This window comes from Schistocerca americana, chromosome 11, assembly GCF_021461395.2.
Source record: "Schistocerca americana isolate TAMUIC-IGC-003095 chromosome 11, iqSchAmer2.1, whole genome shotgun sequence".
NCBI classification, from domain to species: domain Eukaryota; kingdom Metazoa; phylum Arthropoda; class Insecta; order Orthoptera; family Acrididae; genus Schistocerca; species Schistocerca americana.
The window spans coordinates 130,617,433-130,637,939 of NC_060129.1; the positions used below are offsets into that span (position 1 = coordinate 130,617,433).

General features: G+C 42.9%; 2 protein-coding genes across 2 annotated transcripts in view; one reads left to right on the forward strand and one right to left on the reverse strand.

Moving 5' to 3' along the window:
- Positions 1-20,507, reverse strand: part of LOC124554137 (procollagen-lysine,2-oxoglutarate 5-dioxygenase) — a 465,996-nt gene that overhangs the window by 63,817 nt on the left and 381,672 nt on the right. The window lies entirely within an intron of this gene.
- The window catches only part of LOC124554138 (immunoglobulin domain-containing protein oig-1-like), a 40,477-nt gene continuing 28,213 nt past the window's right edge, over positions 8,244-20,507 (forward strand). Inside the window, exon 1 of the mRNA XM_047128204.1 lies at positions 8,244-8,352. The gene's annotated coding sequence lies outside the window, so the exon portion shown is untranslated. The remainder of the gene's footprint in view (positions 8,353-20,507) is intronic.

Genomic DNA, 20,507 nt, shown 5'->3' on the forward strand with positions numbered 1-20,507 from the left:
GGAGGCTCTACTAAGTACTAACAACAACAATATATGTTAAAGTGTGATATTCAGTACTGTAGACGAATACTTATATTGCGTCTTACGTTGTCTGTCTGTACTTCTGAATGCTTAACCATGTTTATTTACATAGCAATCTGTGTTCATTTATTATATTCTTATTTTCACTGATCAATAAAACGTCTTTGTCCCTGCTTTATTTCAATCCGCCAGTTTTCCACACTTTATACACCCTTAAGGGGGACATTGTACGTGAAATTTGACATTTTCTGTTTTCTACTCCATAATGTACTTTGAACTTAGATATAACTTGTTTCGACTCAGGTCTTTCAGTGCTCTGTCAAACTCTTCACGCAGTATCATATCTCCCATTTCATCTTCATCTACATCCTCTTCCATTTCCATAATATTGTCCTCAAGTACATCGCCCTTGTATAGACCCTCTATATACTCCTTCCACCTTTCTGCTTTCCCTTCTTTGCTTAGAACTGGGTTTCCATCTGAGCTCTTGATATTCATACAAGTCGTTCTCTTATCTCCAAAGGTCTCTTTAATTTTCCTGTAGGCGGTATCTATCTTACCCCTAGTGAGATAGGCCTCTACATCCTTACATTTGTCCTCTAGCCATCCCTGCTTAGCCAGTTTCTTAGTTTCTAACAGTTATAAGAGTCGAGGGACATGAAAGGGAAGCAGTGGTTGGGAAGGGAGTAAGACAGGGTTGTAGCCTCTCCCCGATGTTGTTCAATCTGTATATTGAGCAAGCAGTAAAGGAAACAAAAGAAAAATTCGGAGTAGGTATTAAAATTCATGGAGAAGAAATAAAAACTTTGAGGTTCGCCGATGACATTGTAATTCTGTCAGAGACAGCAAAGGACTTGGAAGAGCAGTTGAATGGAATGGACAGTGTCTTGAAAGGAGGATATAAGATGAACATCAACAAAAGCAAAACAAGGATAATGGAATGTAGTCTAATTAAGTCGGGTGATGCTGAGGGAATTAGATTAGGAAATGAGGCACTTAAAGTAGTAAAGGAGTTTTGCTATTTGGGGAGCAAAATAACTGATGATGGTCGAAGTAGAGAGGATATAAAATGTAGGCTGGCAATGGCAAGGAAAGCGTTTCTGAAGAAGAGAAATTTGTTAACATCGAGTATAGATTTAAGTGTCAGGAAGTCATTTCTGAAAGTATTCGTATGGAGTGTAGCCATGTATGGAAGTGAAACATGGACGATAAATAGTTTGGACAAGAAGAGAATAGAAGCTTTCGAAATGTGGTGCTAGAGAAGAATGCTGAAGATTAGATGGGTAGATCACATAACTAATGAGGAAGTATTGAATAGGATTGTGGAGAAGAGAAGTTTGTGGCACAACTTGACCAGAAGAAGGGATCGGTTGGTAGGACATGTTCTGAGGCATCAAGGGATCACCAATTTAGTATTGGAGGGCAGCGTGGAGGGTAAAAATCGTAGAGGGAGACCAAGAGATGAATACACTAAGCAGATTCAGAAGGATGTAGGCTGCAGTAGGTACTGGGAGATGAAGAAGCTTGCACAGGATAGAGTAGCATGGAGAGCTGCATCAAACCAGTCTCAGGACTGAAGACCACAACAACAACAACAATGTACTTTGGACTTTCCTGCACATTTTGGTATATAATACATCAAAATCAGAAAATTGTGAGACCTCCAAATAATATTTTGAATGTTGATGTGTGACTGTCAAATTTCACGGCTACGCATATACTGACTGTCACAGTTGAGCAGTCATATCTTGGGATCTACACAGTCTAGGAGGCTGTGAATTGATTTGTTTTGTGTCTAGTGCTACGTCTCAGAAGTTGGCATTACGAATAAACAAATCAGTCCTTTCTCTCTGATAGTAGTTTTCGTTGAAAGTAGTGTGATTATTGGCTATTTCTGTAGTAAGCTAACTTCTATTGCTTTTTGTACGTAAATAAAATGACTAAGCGTAAAAGTAACTTCAATAAACGCAAATTTGCCGGTAACAGATACAACGATGAAAAGCCATGTGTCCACCTCCACCAAACAGTTGGTGTAAATATAGGCAAGCTGAATTTTCTGGCACCCTGCATGAATTTACAAATAGACATTCTCTTCCTTTGGCAGTAATGGAGGCATTCAAACCTACTTACAGAGATTTGGCAAATCCAGAGCTACTAAAGAAGTGTTTACATGGGAAGAGCCAGAATGTGAATGAGTCCTTCAATAATGTTGTGTGGTGCCGTGGGCCTAAAAATGTATTTGTTGGCCTTATGACAGTAAAGTTAGCAGTGACTGATGCTGTAATAACTTCTAATGGTGGGAACTATGAAAGAGTTAAGGTTCTGAAGAAGTTAGGGGTAAGATTTGGACAGAACAGAGCTAAAAGACTTCGTGTATGTGAAGGAGAGTTAGATGCTCAGCAAATGACAAAAGAAGCAAGAAAGAAAAGGAGGAGGCAAGAACTGGACTGTTGAGATACTGAAGAAGACACAGACTGTGGGCCAGAGCAATTATAGTGCATAAAAGACGCAGATATGTAAGTCTGTATAAGAATTTGTAATAAAAAAGTTTTAGATCTCTATATCCTTGAACTACATTTTTTGCAATCAATCAAAGACGCTGTGAGTACATAACATTTTGAATAGGAGCACATGTCCCGAAACATACCAATTCCGTTGTACGATGATTTCAGTTCATATGCTTAACGCATGCATTTCTCCTTGAGGATGAATTAGGCGTGGCAATTATTACGTAACAATTCTATTTATCACTTAATAACATTTGTTTCTTTTAGAACTTAAACATTTACGTGTTCCAAAACAAAAAGTGCCCAGCATACTGTACGTATAGAACAGTACTGATGCAGTAAAACAGTGTCTCGATGTGGCGAACACCAACATTATTAGAGACATTGTACCTACGAAGCATGTTCTGGTACACATTCTCCTTCCCACCTGGTGTCTCTTCAGTTTGTAATGCAGCGGCCAATACTCGTACCAGCGCATCTTCCTCTGTCTCTACAGAGGCCTGGTAAATTAGGCTTTGCACGATGACTTTACAAATAGTAGTCCGCATCTGTAGGAGTTAAATCCGGCCATCTCAATTGCCAAGCGGTTGGACCGCCTTGGCCTATCCACGTTTCACCATATCGTCTGCTGTCTCCAAACCGTGCTGAAACCACATTTTATGACGGACATTCAGTGGCACCGCTTCCAAGGAGTTAGCTTAAGTGGAAGGAGGTATGGTCCAATCAAGTGATCTGTCCACATGTTAATACCAATCCGGTGCTGAAATCGCTGAACATGTCTAGCACGAGGGTTTTCGTCTCCCCAGACGTGGCTGTTTCGCGAGTTCGGAACACAGTTCCTAGTGAACGTACATTCATCTGTGAACAGAACTCGACGTGGAAAAGAGGGATGTGTCGATGCAGCGGTGAAGGAACAACGTGTAGTAGGGAAAGTGTTATGGAAATTCTGTGGGACTCATAGCGTGTACCCTTTGTTAAGTCGTACAGATTAGATTAGATTAGATTAATACTAGTTCAATGGATCATGAGTACGACATTTCGTAATGATGTGGAACAAGTAAAATTTTCCAATACATGACATTAAGTTAATTTAACAACATAATTAAGTTAATTTAACAACATAATTAAGTTAATTTAACAACATAATTAAGTTAATATAACAACTTTTTATTTTACTTTTTTAATTTCTTTTAATTTTTTTTCTTAATTTATATCTGAAAATTCCTCTATGTAGTAGAAGGAGTTGTCATTCAGAAATTCTTTTAATTTCTTCTTAAATACTTGTTGGTTATCTGTCAGACTTTTGATACTATTTGGTAAGTGACCAAAGACTTTAGTGGCAGTATAATTCACCCCTTTCTGTGCCAAAGTTAGATTTAATCTTTCTGTGCCAAAGTTAGATTTAATCTTAAATAGTGAAGATCATCCTTTCTCCTAGTATTGTAGTTATGCACACTGCTATTACTTTTGAATTGGGTTTGGTTGTTAATAACAAATTTCATAAGAGTATATATACTGAGAAGCTACTGTGAATATCCCTAGATCCTTAAATAAATGTCTGCAGGATGATCTTGGATGGACTCGCTTTTGTGCAATAGATACTTTATTCCTCAGTGATGAATTACCCCAAAATATGGTGCCATATGCAAGCAATGAGTGAAAATAGGCGTAGTAAGCTAATTTACTAAGATGTTTATCACCAAAATTTGCAATGACCCTTATTGTATAGGTAGCTGAACTCAAACGTTTCACCAGATCATTAATGTGTTTCTTCCAATTTAATCTCTCATCAATGGACACACCTAAAAATTTTGAATATTCTACCTTAGGTATATGCTTCTGATTAAGGTTTATATTTATTAATGGCGTCATATCGTTTACTGTACGGAACTGTATGTACTGTGTCTTATCAAAATTCAGTGAGAGTCCGTTAACAAGGAACCACTTAGTAATTTTCTGAAAGACATTACTGACAATTTCATCAGTTAATTCTTGTTTGTCAGGTGTGATTACTATACTTGTATCATCAGCAAAGAGAACTAACTTTGCCTCTTCATGAATATAGAATGGCAAGTCATTAATATATACTAAGAACAACAAAGGACCCAAAACCGACCCTTGTGGAACCCCATTCTTGATAGTTCCCCAGTTTGAGGAATGTGCTGATCTTTGCATATTATGAGAACCGCTTATTTCAACTTTCTGCAGTCTTCCCGTTAGGTACGAATTAAACCATTTGTGCACTGTCCCACTCATGCCACAATACTTGAGCTTGTCTAGCAGAATTTCATGTAATTGTTGCTCACATAGAATGTCCCAGACGATACTGTGACTAAGATCCATTTCACGCGTAACTGTTCGGGTATTCGTTAACAGGTTCTCTTAAATGCGATTCCGTACATCCTCTTCAAATTCGGGCGTTTCACTTTGCCGTGGAGCACCACAATCCTGCCCCTACACGGTTAAGGTACTTGGTTCTCGGAAGCGCTGCATAACAAGGGCAAAAATTTTGTGCGATGCCGTGCTACGCTGCGGAAAACGCTCGCGGTACAGTCAACTAACAGCTTTTCCGCTATCTCGAGCTTCGCCATACACAAGAAGTATGTCTGTGAATTCCGAAAACATATACTGAACCATGTTTACTGTATCACAGACGCACAGGCTCTGAATAGGTCTCGCAGCATGGCAGATGTTAAGTGACATCAGGTGACCGTCTGATGTAGTACACGTCATACTGTGTATAAAAGGCATGGGTTCCTTTTCAACATATTATGCACTCATTCCCCTCTACAAGGCCTAGAGGTTTTTAACGGGAATTTCCGAGCACCCTGTATGTTGTGAACTGGAAAGGTCATATAACACTCCCTCCGAGTACATCAGACGCTAGTTTTGCCACTAAGAATATCTCTCCGTTACGAATGATATGTATTGCTATGTCTGCTATGGACTCGTCGATAAAATCGAAAGCTAATGTGATGCTGGGCAAGCTGAATCCTGCCCGACCTAGGCGTCGGTATCTACTGCCTTCAGGGTCTCGTAATCGAACAGAGTGAGCGGGATTTCGACAATGGTTGTTTGCAAAATCCCTGTAGATTCCTGTAGGGGAGATTTTCTGTCTACAGAAACTTCATAATAGGCGAGCATAAAACGTTTTCTAAACTTCCACAACACACTGACGTCAATTATATTGGCTTATGCTGTTCGATGACCCTTTGTCTGAACTAAGGACCTAGGCATGTTTCAAACCACCAGGAATGCTTCCTTCCTCAGAGCACCTACAGTAGCCCATATCTTTGGCATATTGCGAAAGTATATGGGTAGCTCAAAAGCCCCGTAATCTTTCGTCTGTTCAGACATTTTAGTTGACTTTTATCCTGTTATCACTGCTTACTGTTCTAACAAACATGGCCACATTAACTGCAATGACAACCAACAGCTGCACTGCAAAACTGAGCACTTCAGCAGCTGTTCAAAAATGGTTCAAATGGCTCTGAGCACTATGGGACTCAACATCTGAGGTCATCAGTCCCTTAGACTTAGAAACTACTTAAACCTAACTAACTGGTGGCAGAGGCATGAAATTTTCACAGCATGCCCAGTGTGAGATTCAACACATGTGGAACTAGAATAATTAAAATATTCCGAGTTGTTTTGTTTTTATATTCATTTATTTACAAAATTCTGTCAAAGAATTGAGTGTTTGAAAAAAAAAAAAAGATATCTTCCCCCACAATACAATGTTAGTAATAATTGTAGTTCAGTGTATCTAAAAAGGTGCATTCAATAATTATGGAAAATTGTAAGTTGGTGTCTTAAGAAGTTTCCAAGATAAAGGGTCACAAAATTCGATAATTTAACGTTGGCGGCATAGGACATACAATGTTCACTTAAACATACAATCATGTATTAGACGAGTACTCTGCGGAGTAACTGTGAGTTTGAAGCATCGTGGTATCGAATGCGGGTCGCCCGTGCTAACCAGTGTCCCACCTCGCTCGGTTCTTACAAGGGAACCTCCCCATCGCACCCCCCTCAGATTTAGTTATAAGTTGGCACAGGGATAGGCCTTGAAAAACTGAACACAGATCAATCGAGAAAACAGGAAGAAGTTGTGTGGAAGTATGAAAAAAATAAGCAAAATATACAAACTGAGTAGTCCATGCGCAACATCAAGGATAGTATGAACTCAGGAGCGCCGTGGTCCCGTGGTTAGCGTGAGCAGCTGCGGAAAGAGAGGTCCTCGGTTCAAGTCTTCCCTCGAGTGAGAAGTTTACTTTCTTTATTTTCGCGAAGTTATGATCTGTCCGTTCGTTCATTCACGTCTCTGTTCACTGTAATAAGTTTAGTGGTTCAAAATGCTCTGAGCACTGTGGGACTAAACTTCTTAGGTCATCAGTCCCTTAGAACTTAGAACTACTTAAACCTAACTAACCTAAGAACATCACAAACATCCATGCCCGAGGCAGGATTCGAACCTGCGACCGTAGCGGTCGCGCGGTTCCAGACTGTAGCGCCTAGAACCGCTTGGCCATAAGTTTAGTGTCTGTGTTTTGCGACCGCACCGCAAAACCGCGCGATTAGTAGACAATAGGACGTGCCTCTCCAATGGGAACCGAAAACATTTGATCGAAAGGTCATAGGTCAACCGATTCCTCCACAGGAAAACACGTCTGATATATTCTATACGACACTGGTGACGGCATGTGCGTCACATGACAGGGATATGTAGTCGACCCACCTAAATTGTACACTTGGCGAATGGGTAAAAAGATTCTTCTACCTTGCCCGATTTAGGTTTTCTTGTGGATGTGATAGTCACTCCCAAAAAAGTGATTAAAACATAAGAGTTTGTCACATAAACTGCAACAAATGAATGCAACAGTTTCACTGTCGCACAGTTTTCCCTGTGCTCTGTCAAAACATATGTTTTTAACGTTTTCAGTTTTTTCCGTGTGTAGATCGTCAAATCCTGCATATGTCCAAGCAAATCTGAACATCTCCTGGAATTTTGGAGGGCGAAGTTGATTTTGCCTGAACTTTGATGGCTCAAATGGCTCTGAGCACTATGGGACTCAACTGCTGAGGTCATTAGTCCCCTAGAACTTAGAACTAGTTATACCTAACTAACCTAAGGACATCACAAACATCCATGCCCGAGGCAGGATTCGAACCTGCGACCGTAGCGGTCTTGCGATTCCAGACTGCAGCGCCTTTAACCGCACGGCCACTTCGGCCGGCTGAACTTTGATAATTGTCTGAAAATAAAGAAAGTAAACTTTTCACTCGAGGGAAGACTTGAACCAAGGACCTCTCGTTCCACAGCTGCTCACGGTAACCACGGAACCACGGCGCTCCTGAGCTCACGCTATCCTTGATGTTGCCTATGTTGCGCATGGACTACTCAGTTTGTATACTTTGCTTATTTTTTTATAGTTCCACACAACTTCTTCCTGTTTTCTCGATTGATCTGTGTTCAGTTTTTCAAGGCCTGTCCACTGTGCCAAGTTATAACTAAATCTGAGGGGGGTGCGATGGGGAGGTTCCCTTGATAGCAGAGAAGGCGCAGCTTTTAGGTCTAGACTGGGCTAGCACAGACGCATATGCAGACAGAGCAGAACGCGGACGCTAGGGGGGCTCCCAATTCCACCCTCGCAATGGGCCAATCGGCGACTTCCCGTGAGCAAAGCAGTCACGTGACCTGCGGCACTGCGCCGCGGGTTGGCCCTCTCCTCGCAGTTTTATAGTCTAATCCTGCGCCAAAGCACCTGCCTGCCACGCACCGCATCGTATTGGACAGCCGTTCCACCCCCACTCCAGCGACGCAGTAAGTACTGCACTTGTCCAATGTTCGATGCCGCACTGCCCACGCGCCTATGCCGCTCCACAAAATTAGTTCCCAATCTCTGGAAGCAACTTATCTTTCTACCACGAACTTCTCAATTCTGTTTTGTAATACCAGTATCACCGTCAATACACAAAATTTTACGCTGAATGTACTGCATTACTAAATTTTTTGACATGCTGCTGGTCCCAAGGGTCTATTCAGATTGCGTTAATACATCGTTATTTTTTCCTCTCTACTTTTTACGAAATGCAGACTATAAAACAATTTCAGTTCTTTCTTTTCCCCCAGCACTCTTTTCCACTTTTCCTTCTTCAGGCAATTACACATTTCACTTACTGCTTATGCCTTGAAAGTCCTCTAAATTTAACACTTCTGCAAATACCTCTCACTGCTGCTTCCTTCGCTTTTGTCGTGTATTTGTAAACCTTGAAAGTCCTCTAAATTTAACACTTTACTTCTGTAAGTACCTCTCTCTGCTGCTTCCTTCGCTTTTGTCGTGTATTTTTAAATCTTTCAATAACTCGGATCCAGCAAGGTGTTAATTTCTTTTCCTGGAGATACCTGATTACTTGATTTGTTTCTTTAGCGTAGTGTAATTCAACCTGTATAAATTTCACTGTAATTCAACCTGTATAAATTTCCCGTAATATATCACAATCTCATTTTTTCTTTATTATTATTATTATGTTATTCGAATTTCGGCAACCCAGGACCGTGTGAAACAGCTGATAGATAACATGTTCTCTCTCTCTCTCTCTCTCTCTCTCTCTCTCTCTCTCTCTCTCTCTCTCTCTCTCCCCCCCCCCCCCCTTCTTCTTCTTCTTCTTCTTCTTTGCAATACTTCTCCATTCTTGCTCTCTGTTGTTCTCTTCTTTCTTCTGTCCTTGCCCTTCCACTTTTCCTGTGTTTTCTTCTGAGAACTTTTGGTACGTTCTCCCTGAACTCATGTCTTTTCTATGTCTTTGTCTATATTCCTAACTTCTACTGGACGATTCACGAAGATATGCAAATATTTTAATATGTTACTCTACAAGTAAAACTAAAGAAAAAAGTTCGTACAAACGTAGGTTCGCAAATGTTTAGTTACGGAGTTACGGCTAACAAAAGGTTTTGCATGAAGTTTAGCAACTTCGCTAATATGAAACCATCGCAAAACTGCACGGGGTTAAAGCACGATTTCCATTTATTTTGTCATTACTAATTTGGTGAATCTAATAAAACATGTCCCAGACGTGTATCTGCAGTAGTTTTCCAGCACATCCAGACAAGCGAAGAAGTAATTTCGTAAAATTTTTGATTTATTTACCACTTGGCCAAATTTGTTTTTTAGATTCCAGGCAATTGCAGAAAGTTTTCAACAGAAGTTGTTCAGCATTTAATTTTGGAACAATTATGGTAATAATGTTAATTGAAACTGTATGAATGTGTCAGGTCATCTGCTTTTATTAATACCATAGCACACGTGAATTCATGTTAAACCGGAAAAAACGAAGCTCACTGTTAAGGAAGTTGTACAGTGTACATACAATTTCACAATAAATGTTCAAAAATACTTCCAACGAGTTAAATGGATTTAGCTGTACGTGCATGATGTTCTTTTTCCGTCTGTTGCATTTACAATGCGAACAAGTAATGCCTCACGTGTATTGACTCTGTTCTGATAAACAATGTCTTTCATCCATCCCCATACACAAAAATCCATTGGTGTTAAATCGGGCGATCTGGGTGTTACAGAAGTTGCTAAATTTCAGGCAAAATCTTTTATTAGCCGTAACTCTGCAACTGAACATTTGCGGACTTATGTTTCTATGAACTTTTTTCTTTAGTTTTACTGGTAGAATGAAAGATTAAAACATTTGCATATCTTCGTGAATCACCCGGTATATATCTTTCTTAAGTTCCGTAAACCGCGAAATTTGGGTTTTTGGAATTCTGTCACCGAAGTTGAACTTCTTTTTCAGCTCCCTGTTATATGTTCTTTTTAAGCCATCATAAAATGTCCATAATTCGTCTTCTCGTTGCATCTATTATATTCTTAGTTTTTTATGCACCTCCTTGTTCTTTGTGAGTTTCCAAATCCCGTTTTCATACTTCGTACCGAAAATATTTCGAATTATTCTTCTTCCTTTCTTCTCCAAATTATTTAACTGTTTGATTGTAGTTACGGTGTGGCATTCTATGGCATAAAGTCCAGAACCACATTTTAATACCTCAATTTTGTAATGATACACAAAGATTTTTATTGTGCATGTGCAAAGCCATTTTTCTTATTGCGTCTGTTATTTCTGATATATTTTAGCACAGCTTTATAATGTGCTACTTATTAGATCTAGAATTTTTCTCATGTTCTCTGAAATTTATTTCCGGGTTGTCTCATTTGTGATTCCAGGCTAGGCGTTCACTTCTGTATAGGATTTTTCGTTTCACTTGCGTGTTGTAATCCATTATTTCTGCATTTCTTGATATGCACTTTTTTATTGCTAATATTTTTTGTTATTCCATATGCCCCTTCGACTTTGTGTGTCCGTTCATTTATGGATGACTTTTCCAAGGAATTGTCCTGAATTATCTCTCCTAGATACTTTAACATTTTGACCTCTTCTGCTTGATCAATGCCCCCGTGTACAAATTTTGTTACACTTGTTTTATGTCAGTGACAAATTTTGTTCTCTGCATAGATATTCTAGCTAATTTACGACCTAATATCTTCCACATACTTTCTACAGCCACGATGGAATAATTTAAATGGAGGCATCTTCCGTTCCGGGCTTTAATTTTTTTTCATATATATATATATATATATATATATATATATATATATATATATATATATATATATATATATATAGGAGCGGAAACTGCCTTTGTCCAACGTATGCTGGATGATTGCTTTTTGTTCATGGTATATCTGGAGCATTTATTTGCGGATGGCCAAAAGACAATTTCTTTCCTTATATTATTGACTTTAGGTCTAAAAGTTATTTACTATCACGAAATTTGTATAACAATATATCACTTCGATCATCTTACATAGTAAACATACTGGGTAAACTTTACAAATATCACACTGTGAGATTCACAGATAGTAAGCCACCGTCGCCTAACGCGCTTATAAATAATGGATTTCTATTTTTTTAACTGACGGCCGACAGTAATTTTAGAGTTGCAGACAAACATTAGCACTAATTCCTATAGTAAAATCAAATTTGGATATAAACTTTAAACATGCTATCAAAACGTTTCGGAATGGCCCGGCCGAAATTTGAGCTGAATACTTGTTGCAAGTCAAGTGATACTTGTATAGCCCGCATCTCGTGGTCGTGCGGTAGCGTTCTCGCTTCCCACGCCCGGGTTCCCGGGTTCGATTCCCGGCGGGGTCAGGGATTTTCTCTGCCTCGTGATGGCTGGGTGTTGTGTGCCGTCCTTAGGTTAGTTAGGTTTAAGTAGTTCTAAGTTCTAGGGGACTTATGACCACAGCAGTTGAGTCCCATAGTGCTCAGAGCCATTTGAACCATTTTTGACAATTGTATAAGAGACAACAAAATATTGTGATCTTGCTTCCCATGTTTATAACTAAGCGCTTGTTTCACTCGCTGCTGGCACTTCTTGCTGTTAGGCACGTGAAATGGCTGCAGAAACCTTGAACTTCGTTTATAATTATAACGAATGCTTGTGTGACAGCAAGAAATGACAGCAGCAAAAGAAATAAGTGCTTTAACACATCACAAATAAGAAAAGCAAGACCACAACATAAAAAAATCGAAAGTAACGCGCTAAATAACGTGATATATAGCGAATCTCAATCTGAAGTGACCGAAAAGCAGAAAAATGAAAATCATCTTCCGTTGTTTGCACATAACAAGATATAGATTGTATGGCAGATAAAAAGCTAACAGCATACACAACTAATAGCGTCATGTGTGAGATGTGAACAAATATGTAACCGTATTATTTCCACATTTAGTACTCAGAGCTCAATATTTAAGCATACTGTAAGTTGAACAACATACAGCGCCTCAGTTCAGTGATGTAACATATTTGCCACCTAATAATCGCTCCTTTGGAAATAAAAATACTTTCGAACCAAAAATCCATGTAACGAACATAAGAGGGTAACATATAACAATAATTTTTTAAGAACTAAAAATGGTTGGTTCAAATGGCTTTGAGCACTATGGCACTCAACATTTGAGGTCATCAGTCCCCTAGACTTAGAATACTTAAGCCTAACTAACCTAAGGACACCACACACATCCATGCCCGAGGCAGGATTCGAACCTGCGACCGTAGTGGTCAGGCGGCTCCAGACTTGAAGCGCCTAGAACTGCTCGGCCACATCGACCGGCTCAGAACTAAAATAAACAAAAATCCCACCGATGATGACACATAAAATACTGAAACATCATTCGGTAATAACAAAACTATGATACGGTATCTTGCACATGGCGGAATTTGTCGCCAGTTTCACTTCCGAGAAAATGATGGCTTCTTTCTTTGGGTTCACTGCTCATGCCGGCAGCGGTGGCCGAGCGGTTCTTGGGGCTTCAGTCTGGAACCGTGCGACCGCTACGGTCGCACGTTCGAATCCTGCCTCGGGCATGGATGTGTTTGATGTCCTTAGGTTAAGTTAGGTTTAAGTAGTTCTAAGTTCTAGGGGACTGATGATCTCAGAAGTTAAGCCCCATAGTGCTCAGAGCCGTTTGAACCATTTTTACACTGCTCATGTCGCGAACGTCGCTTTAAAGCAGGGGCGGGCAAACGTTGCACGTGGCTCATGAGCACACAGCGCTGCACTTGTGCTGCTCGAGTGCAATCGTCGAATGGGACTGTGGTGACAGCTGGCAGGGTGCGGCAGTGTAGTACCAGGCTAAGCTGTGGACGTTGAAGCGAAGCGACCACTACGTAGTGAACGTTGTATTTCAAGAACCGGAAAATGCAGAGTGAATCAAGGAAACAGAGAAGTGGAGATTTGCTATCTTTTAAAAAGGAATGGGAGAATCATTTTTACTTCGTGCAAAAACGTGAAAATTCGAAATGTATGTGACAGTATTCTCGCTGGTCAGCGGAAGTTTAATATTGAACGCCATTATAATAAATTTCAATATGTTCCCGTACGTAGTGCAATAAAAGAGGAAATTCTCAAGCGATTTGGGGATATATCATACACTCCTGGAAATTGAAATAAGAACACCGAGAATTCATTGTCCCAGGAAGGGGAAACTTTATTGACACATTCCTGGGGTCAGATACATCACATGATCACACTGACAGAACCACAGGCACATAGACACAGGCAACAGAGCATGCACAATGTCGGCACTAGTACAGTGTATATCCATCTTTCGCAGCAATGCAGGCTGCTATTCTCCCATGGAGACGATCGTAGAGATGCTGGATGTAGTCCTGTGGAACGGCTTGCCATGCCATTTCCACCTGGCGCCTCAGTTGGACCAGCGTTCGTGCTGGACGTGCAGACCGCGTGAGACGACGCTTCATCCAATCCCAAACATGCTCAATGGGGGACAGATCCGGAGATCTTGCTGGCCAGGGTAGTTGACTTACACCTTCTAGAACACGTTGGGTGGCACGGGATACATGCGGACGTGCATTGTCCTGTTGGAAAAGCAAGTTCCCTTGCCGGCCTAGGAATGGTAGAACGATGGGTTCGATGACGGTTTGGATGTACCGTGCACTATTCAGTGTCCCCTCGACGATCACCAGTGGTGTACGGCCAGTGTGGGAGATCGCTCCCCACACCATGATGCCGGGTGTTGGCCCTGTGTGCCTCGGTCGTATGCAGTCCTGATTGTGGCGCTCACCTGCACGGCGCCAAACACGCATACGACCATCATTGGCACCAAGGAAGAAGCGACTCTCATCGATGAAGACGACACGTCTCCATTCGTCCCTCCATTCACGCCTGTCGCGACACCACTGGATGCGGGCTGCACGATGTTGGGGCGTGAGCGGAAGACGGCCTAACGGTGTGCGGGACCGTAGCCCAGCTTCATGGAGACGGTTGCGAATGGTCCTCGCCGATACCCCAGGAGCAACAGTGTCCCTAATTTGCTGGGAAGTGGCGGTGCGGTCCCCTACGGCACTGCGTAGGATCCTACGGTCTTGGCGTGCATCCGTGCGTCGCTGCGGTCCGGTCCCAGGTCGACGGGCACGTGCACCTTCGGCCGACCATTGGCGACAACATCGATGTACTGTGGAGACCTCACGCCCCACGTGTTGAGCAATTCGGCGGTACGTCCACCCGGCCTCCCGCATGCCCACTATACGCCCTCGCTCAAAGTCCGTCAACTGCACATACGGTTCACGTCCACGCTGTCGCGGCATGCTACCAGTGTTAAAGACTGCGATGGAGCTCCGTATGCCACGGCAAACTGGCTGACACTGACGGCGGCGGTGCACAAATGCTGCGCAGCTAGCGCCATTCGACGGCCAACACCGCGGTTCCTGGTGTGTCCGCTGTGCCGTGCGTGTGATCATTGCTTGTACAGCCCTCTCGCAGTGTCCGGAGCAAGTATGGTGGGTCTGACACACCGGTGTCAATGTGTTCTTTTTTCCATTTCCAGGAGTGTACATATCCCAAGGTTTTGAATAGTTCTCGAGACAATTTGCTGTTTCTGTAGATGATATTCATCCCAGTTTGCAAATGGAATTAATAGATCTACCCTGTAGATTCTACAGCGTAATTCTCGTATGGGAGACAAGTTCCTTTTGGCAAGATGTGTAACAGATTTTTATCACAGCTTCCTACAGTAAGAGTTTCTGTAGAAATTTTGTTCAAGACATTAGACGTACTGTAAACTCCACCTGTGATAATTAAATACAACGTATCGTAGGTAATAGGTACTCTTTCAAACCGTGATTTCTTTCAAGCACTCGTACTAACCTTATTCCTTCATTCAATAAAGCAGGCCAGGAAACAAAACGCATTACAGAAGAAGAAGAAGCGGAGAGACGGTATGGTGAGGAGGGGAGGTAAGCGGGTGGCCAGCTTGCCCCTGTGTGCACGCAGAACACCTGTTGACTGCACACGTGCAAGTGCACCGCACACGTGCAGGATTCCTGCCCGCCCCTGCTTTAAAGGATCTAGGGTCAGTTAATGCTCAATGGTATATAACAATTTGTTTCAGAAAAGTCATCGACGAAATGACGAAAAGACAATGGAAAGCGTTCCACCATTCTCATGTCAATGCCAGCAGATACCACGTCAAGTCAAACTGTTGATAACTTCAAGGAGTAAAACATGGAATTGATGTTTCATTGCCCATATTCGCCAAACGACTTCGTGCTGGTCAAATGACTGAGTGGAGCAAAGACCAGAAAAAAAAGTTTTGGTAAGTTCCTAAGGGAACAAGCTGCTCAGTCATGGGGGACGACTCGAACCTTCGACGGGGGGAGCCGCGCGAACCATGGCAAGGCCTCCCGGACTGCGCGGCTACACCGCGCGGCAGCATAGCCTAGACTCCCTAGAAATTACACAATGGATTTTGATCCGAATTGTAGTCAAACGACGAGTGGGAAATGGAAAACTTGCCTATTGAAGGAAGGAAGACTAGGTTTAACGTCCCATCGACACTGAGGGTCATTAATGGGCTATCAAATCGACCAGCATGAGGTCTAGATTTGCCAAAAATCTGAACCAGTGATTTGAGGGAAACTGAAATACAGTATAAGAGAAAGAAAGATAAAAAAAAATGATGCACCACGAAGGAGGCCATCCACATGAATGCTAAAAGGAATCCGTTAAATGTCGGTTACAGGATAAATCAACCAAATGGCTCTGAGCACTATGGGACTCAACATCTTAGGTCATAAGTCCCCTAGAACTTAGAACTACTTAAACCTAACTAACCTATGGACATCACACACACCCATGCCCGAGGCAAGATTCGAACCTGCGACCGTAGCAGTCCCGCGGTTCCGGACTGCAGCGCCAGAACCGCACGGCCACCGCGGCCGGCCAATCAACCAAATATAAGGGCCGTAAATTCAACTAAATACCTAGGAATTACTACTACGAACAACTCAAATTGGAAGGAACACACAAAGAATGTTGTGGGAAAGGCTAACCAAAGACTGCGTTTTATTGGTAAGACGCTTAGAAAATATAACAGACCTACTAAGGAGACCGCCTACACTATGTTTGTCCATCCTCTTATAGAATACTGCTGTGGGATCCTTATCAGATAGGATTGACGGAGTACATCGAAACAAATAAGGGCAGCACGTTTTGCATTATCGCGTAATAGGGGAGAGAGTGTCGCTGAAATGATATAGGATTTGGGATGGATATCATTAAAACACAGGCGTTTTTCGTTGCGGAGGAATCTTCTCACGAAATTCCGATCACCAACTTTCTCTCCCGAATGTGACAATATTTTGTTGACGCCGACTTACATACGGAGAAACGACCACCGTGATACAATAAGGGAAATCAGAGGTCGTAGGGAAAGATTACGTGTTCGTTCTTTCTTCGCGCTATACGAGTTTGGAATAATAGAGAATTGTGAAGGTGGTTCGATGAACCAACTGCCAGGCACTTAAATGTGATTTGCAGAGTATCCGAATGGCACGGGAATCGGCAGAAGTGGAACACATGTACAGACAAACAACTTACTACAATTTCAGAAACATTGGATGATTTACTCAAGACAAAGAGCTTCACAATCTGAGCAAGTCAGTAATGCGTTGGTAAACATTTTTGTCCAACTTGCGCTTTAGATTGACAAAATCAGATTCCAGTTGGAGGGCTCTGCGCATTATATTCCAAACATTCTAAATTGGGGACAGATACGGTGAACTTGCTGGCCGATCTAGGGTCTGGGAAGCATGAAGACAGGAAGTAGGAAGTCTCACGGTGTGCGGGCGGGCATTATCTTGCTGAAATGTAAGCCTAGGATGGCTTGCCATTAAGGGCCGAAAAACGCGGTATAGAATTTCGTAGATGTTCTGCTGCGCTTTATGGGTGGCACGGGTGGCAACCAAAGGGGCCTCCTATGAAATGAAATGGCACCCCAGACCCATCACACCTGGTCGTTGGAGTCAGCCTGGTATGCCACGGCTGTCGGCATCTGCAGACACGTCTTCGCCCGGGAATCGCATTGACTGGAGCAGAGCTGCCTTGAGTGAAGAGTCCCGTTTCGACTGATTAATTGAGAGGGATTATGGGACCAAACGACGAGGTCATTACTCTCGCGATTCCCCAAGTTAGTCACAGAAGAAAGAGGGACGGATTCAGTCAGGGGAATCAAATTATAAAATAATGGACATTAAACGCACACAGTAAAAGGCATAAAAGGAGGCAGTCATGGGGTCACAGACCGAGCAGACTGGAAAAGAAGTCCCAACCACAACCAACCTGCCCCTGCTCCAAGACTAAAGTGGAACCTTATATCTGGAAATAAAAACCATTTTCACAGAGGAAACTGAGGGCCAGTTCAACCATTTGTGGATCGTCTACTAATATTAAATTTAAGGAATCGGCAAGGCTATACTTAACACGAAGAGCCGAAAGAAGGGGGCATTCCACCAATCTGTCCAATATCGTCAGCTTGGCTCCATAACCACTTTGTGGGCGTGGGTTTTTACGTAGGAGGAAACACTAGGTTATGACCAAAGCGTAAACGGCATAAAACTGTGGACTCCTTCCGAGAGGAGTGGAAAGAAGAGTGCCAAACTGCAGTAGGCTCATTAATTGTGGGGAGTCTATTACTGCGAGCAGTAGTGCTCCAGATGGCATTCCAATTTTGGGTAAAGAGAGATTTGACGTAGATCTGCCTATCTGCAGCTCGAATCATGAAAGGAAATGGGGAGGGGGGGGGGGGGGGAGTATCTGCTTCTCTAGCCAAACGGTCAGGGACTCGGGACCCAGGGAAAGACAACTGAACAGGCGGCACGCTCAAGGGCAGAGAGAGGGTCATGGATAGCAGAGACCAAAAGATGACGAGAGTAGCGAGGGTTGATAGCCTGCAGGCTGCTCACTGAGTCTGAACAAATTAACACACTGTGGAGGGAGGCTTGAGGAACAAAAACGAGGGCCCTGTGAATGGCTAGAAGCTCTGCTGTGAACACACTACAAGAACTGGTATAACCATCCATATTCAAATACACAGATACGTAAACAGGCAGAATATGGCACTGCGGTCGGAAACGTCTACATAAGACAAGTGCCTGGCGCAGTTGTTACGTCGGTCATTGCTGCTACAATGGCAGGTTATCAAGATTTAATTGAGTTAGAACGTGGTGTTATAGTCGGCTCGCGAGCGATAGGACACAGCATCTCCGAGGTAGCGATGAACTGGGAATTTTCCCGTATGACCATTTCACGAATTTACCGTGAATATCAGGAATCCAATAAAACATCAAGTCTCCGAAATCGCTGCGGCCATTCCATTTGAAACATTTTTTGAAGCGGGTTAAGCAGAGTGCGTGGTTCTAACTTTCATCCACCAGAGTACAAAGTGCACAGGGACATTCAAGGAACAGGTCAAGATAATGTTTTTGTGAATTTCTGTTTGATTCTTTTTTTGTTCATGTTTGTACAGTTTTGTGTATGCTTTTAGTAGTGTGTATGATGCGTGAATGTGGTGTAAAGTAAATATGTAGATCAATGTTCTACTGATGAACGCTGTACGAACTAGCGTGAGAAAGTTTTACGACAGTGTAGCACAATACACTACTGGCCATTAAAATTGCTACACCACGAAATTGACGTGCTACAGACGCGAAATTTAACCGACAGGAAGAAGATGCTGTGATATGCAAATGATTAGCTTTTCAGAGCATTCACACAAGGTTGGCGCCGGTCGCGACACATACAACGTGCTGACATGAGGAAAGTTTCCAACCGATTTCTCACACACAAACAGCAGTTGACCGGCGTTGCCTGGTGAAACGTTGTTGTGATGCCTCGTGTAAGGAGGAGATATGCGTACCATCGCGTTTCCGACTTTGATACAGGTCGGATTGTAGCCTATAGCGATTGAGGTTTATCGTGTCGCGACATTGTTGCTGGCGTTGGTCGCGATCCAAAGACTGTTAGCAGAATATGGATTCGGTGGGCTCAGGAGGGTAATACGGAACGCCGTGCTGGATCCCAACGGCCTCGTATCACTAGCAGTCGAGATGACAGGCATCTTATCCGCATGGCTGTAACGGATCGTGCAGCCACGTCTCGATCCCTGAGTCAACAGATGGGGACGTTTGCAAGACAACAACCATCTGCACGAACAGTTCGACGACGTTTGCAGCAGCACGGACTATCAGCTCAGAGACCACGGCTGCGGTTACCCTTGACGCTGCATCACAGACAGGAGCGCGAAAGGAACCGCACCGTCGCAACACCTACATAAGCATCCTGTCTGATCACCTGCATCCATTCATGTCTATTGTGCATTCCGACGGACTTGGGAAATTCCAGCAGGACAATGCGACACCCCACACGTTCAGAATTGTTACAGAGTGGCTCCAGGAACACTGTTCAGAGTTTAAACACTTCCGCTGGCCACAATTAACTTTATTGAGCATATCTGGGATGCCTTGCAACGTGCTGTTCAGAAGAGATCCCCACCCCCTCATACTCTTACGGATTTATGGACAATCCTGCAGGATTCATGGTGTCAGTTCCGTCCAGCACTGCCCCTGGGGTATGCACTGGATATACACCACAGTGGTTAGACCTAGGACTTCCTATGGGGCCGTAGTGTGGTGGAAGAAGGTAGAACAGCGGGTTGCTGCCAAAGAGGTTAAGGTGTAGAGATTGGCCTAACATAGTGAATGAGGTAAATACAGGTATGGCTGGGGAAATGCCCGCTGACTATACAATAACTCCTGACTACTGCGACAAGCATTACAACATAATAATTGAAAGTAGGGAGCAGTGGGAGAAAACAGTTCGACACCGTACGGGGGACATCGTTTGGTTAACCGATGGGTCGAAAACAGATCAAGGCGTTGGGGCAGGGTTGTATGGGGTTCAGCCAAGACTGGACAGCAGCATCTCTCTAGGGAAGCTGGCCTCTGTATTCCAAGCCGAAATTACTGCAATCAGGGCACGTGTGGAGGAGAATATGAGTAGGTGCTGCAATGACCGTAGCATCTACATCTACTCAGACAGCCAG